Genomic DNA, 3579 nt, shown 5'->3' with positions numbered 1-3579 from the left:
ATACCACATTTTCAGACTCGAGCTACACTAAAAGCCAGATGATGGACCATATCAGACTTATTCTCCTCTGTATTCCAAGTAAATAGTACACATCTGACACATCATAAAAAAATTAAAAATTATTTTATGAATAAGTGAATATTTAAATGAAGGAATGGAAGTATTGAGAAATATTTGCCTGAATTTCCAAGGTGATTACTTCCAGACTTAATATCCTCAATCACAAGTGTGAAAAGAACACACTCACCTTTCTTCTTCCTGGAAACCTCAATGCCACATTTTATTTGCAACTTGCTCTCTTTGACACAAAGGAGAATAGCACTAATGTTGGTGTTGGGAGTCCTAGGTACCCAGCCTTCTGCTATCTTTAGTGCTGAGAGGCCGGCACAGCCCTGGGTCTCAGAGCCACTTTAGAAGTTGGTCTGCATCACAGGTCAACATCTCCCATTGTTAATTCTTCAGCTCATGTTTCTCCAGCTTCGGGGTGGCAAACATTCTCACCTTTCACAGTCCTCTGAGTGGTTCTGATTGTTGTGCTGAAGGTTTGTCCTTGATTTAGATGTGCCAAGGACAAAATACCGTGGAGACAAATACTCTCCAAGGATTTCCATTTCTCAGGGAACAAGCTCTTGAGAAAAGAGACAGTTGCAGTTCAAATTTCCCAGTTGTCTAACTTTTTCTTTTGAGAGAGATTCTTTGTCAATCTTGAAGTTATCAATTAGTGCTAAAGATTTGTTCACAGGATCACTTGAGAATTTTTTTCTAAAATGTAGAGTCTGATCCAGTAGGTCTGAGTGGGGTTTGAGATTTTGCATTTCTTACAAGCTTTTAGGCAGAGCTATTGGTTTGCAGTTATCACTGAGAATAGCAGGTTTTAAAGGACCAGAGCACATCCTGACAAGTTATATTACTGTTAATGGTGCTACATTTTTTTTCTTTTTGGTTTACTATATATATATATATATATATATATATATACACATATATATATGTATACATATATTATTTAAACTACAAAAAAACCCAGTTCACTCATCTCTCCAACCCCCATTCCCTGCCTCTGGCATCCACCAATCTATTCTCTGTATCTATGAGCTTGTTTTTTTTTTTCTTTCTTTCTTTTAGATTCCACATATAACACAGGTCATAAAGTACTTGTCTTTGTCTGTCTGACTTATTTCACTTAACATAATGCCCTCAAGTCCCAAGATTTCAAGATTTCATTTTTTAATGGCTGAATAATATTCCATTATTTGAGTTTCACTGTGGTATACACATATACCACAACTTCTTTGCCTGCTTATCTGTCAATGAACACTTAAGTTGTTTCCATATCTTGGCTATTGTAAATAATGCTGCAATGAACATGGGTGTGCATATATGTTTTCAAGTTTGTGTTTTTGGTTTCTTCGGATAAATACCCAGAAGTGTAATTCCTGGGTCATATGGTAGTTCTATTTTGAATTTTATAAGAAATCTTCATACAGTTTTCTATAGCGACTGCACCAATTTACAATCCTACCAACAGTGCTCAAGGGTTCCCTTTATCCGAGTCCTCTCCAACACTTGTTATTTCTTGTCTTTTTGATAGCAGCCATTCTAACAGGTGTGAAGTAATATGCCCTTGTGGTTTTGATTTGCATTCACCTGGTGTTTAATGATGTTGAGCATCTTTTCACGTATTTATTGCCATATCTATGTTTTCTTTGGAAAAATGTCTACTCAGATCTTCTGCCCATTTTTTTAATTGCATTGTTTGTTTTTTTACTTTTGAGTTGTGTGAGTTCTTTATATATTTTAAATATTAACTCCCCATCAAATATATGATTTCCAAATATTTTCTCCCATTTGGTAGGTTGCATTCTCATTTTGTTGATCGTTTCGTTTGCTGTGTAGAAGCTTTTTAGTCTTATGTAGTCCTCACTTTTTTATTTTTGCTTTTGTCGTTTTTGCTTTTGGTGTTAGATTAAAAAAATCATCTCTAAGATCTATTTCAAGGAGCTTACTGCCTATATTTTCTCCTAGGAGTTTTATGGTTTCAAGTCTTACATTTAAGTCTTAATCCATTTTGAATTAATTTTTGTGTATGGAGTAAGATAGTGGTCCAGTTTCATTCGTTTGCATGTGACTATCTAGTTTTCTCAACACCATTTATGAAGAAACTGTTGTCTCCCCATTGTGTATCCTTGACTCATTTGTGGTAAATTAATTGATCATATATGTGTGGATTTATTTATGGGTTTTCTCTTCTGTTCCATTGATATGAGTCTGTTTTTATGACAATACCATTCTGTTTTAATTGCTATAGCTTTGTAGTATAGTTTGAAATTAGGGAGTGTGATAACTCCAGCTTTGTTCTTCATAAGATTACTTTGACTTTTGGGAATCTTTTGTGGTTCTACACAAATTTTAGGATTCTTTGTTCCACTTCTGTGAAAAACGCCATTGGAATTTTGATAGGGATTGCTTTGAATCTGTATATTGCTTCGAGTAGCATGGACATTTTAACAATATTAATTCTTCCAACCCAGGAGCATGAAATATCTTTCCACTTATTTGTCCCTTCAGTTTCTTTCCTTAATGTCTTGTAGTTTTCAGTAAACAGGTCTTTTACCTCCTTTTTAAATTTATTCCTAGATATTTTATTCTTTTCGATGCAATTGTAAATGGGATTGTTTTCTTGCTTTGTCTTCCTGATGTTTTGTTATTAGTGTATAGAAACATAACAGATTTCCGCATGTTGATATTTTATCCTGCAACTTTAGAAATTTTAAAATAGTTGATTAAAGAATTTCCTTGCACAAATATATGTTTAATTTATTTTATGTACATATATTTAATAAACCTACTTGATTCAAAAGTCAAACATATATAAGTGGATATTAGAGTTATGGGGTAAGAATTCAGATTATTGATGTGATATTTGCTTTTTTAAGTTTCTCACTAATAGTAATTCTAATTGCTAAACTGTATATCTAAAGATGATATTTTAATAGTAGGCACCAATTATCCATATTCCTTCTTCTTTATGATATATTTTCACTTTTTTTTCCCCAAAGCTGGAATAATTGGAAACAGTTTTAGATTGCAATATAATTCAAGGTAAATTGGACACTCATGTCAGGGGAGCTCTTAAAGAATATGGCTAAGAGTATTAGGTTCAATTATATTTGAAGGAGTTTACAATGTGGTTACATTAGTGTTTATCAATTACAGATACACATTTAAAATCATCAAGGGAGTTTTTTTTTTTTTTAATCTCAATATCCAGGCTCCACCTCATATCAATTAAATCCAAATCTTAGGGTCTGAGGTCAGATATCAACATTTTTTTAAAACGTCTCAAACTTTACGTGCACAGTAATAACCTGGGGATCTTGTCCGAATGCGGATTCTGATTTAGTAAGTCTGGTGTAAGACTTGATATTATGCATTTTTAACAAATTCTCAGATTTTGCCCATAGTGCTATTATTTGGACCACTCTGAGAAACAAGGTTGTAGATGACCTTTTATTTTGAACACCTGCCACTATAATCCTTCAGATTCAAGCAGCATCCCCCATGTGCATGCATTAGAAA

The sequence above is a fragment of the Ceratotherium simum genome, chromosome 7, assembly GCF_057802395.1.
Source record: "Ceratotherium simum simum isolate JZ-2026a chromosome 7, ASM5780239v1, whole genome shotgun sequence".
In the NCBI taxonomy this organism is placed as follows: Eukaryota; Metazoa; Chordata; class Mammalia; order Perissodactyla; family Rhinocerotidae; genus Ceratotherium; species Ceratotherium simum.
This window is presented reverse-complemented; position numbering follows the sequence as displayed.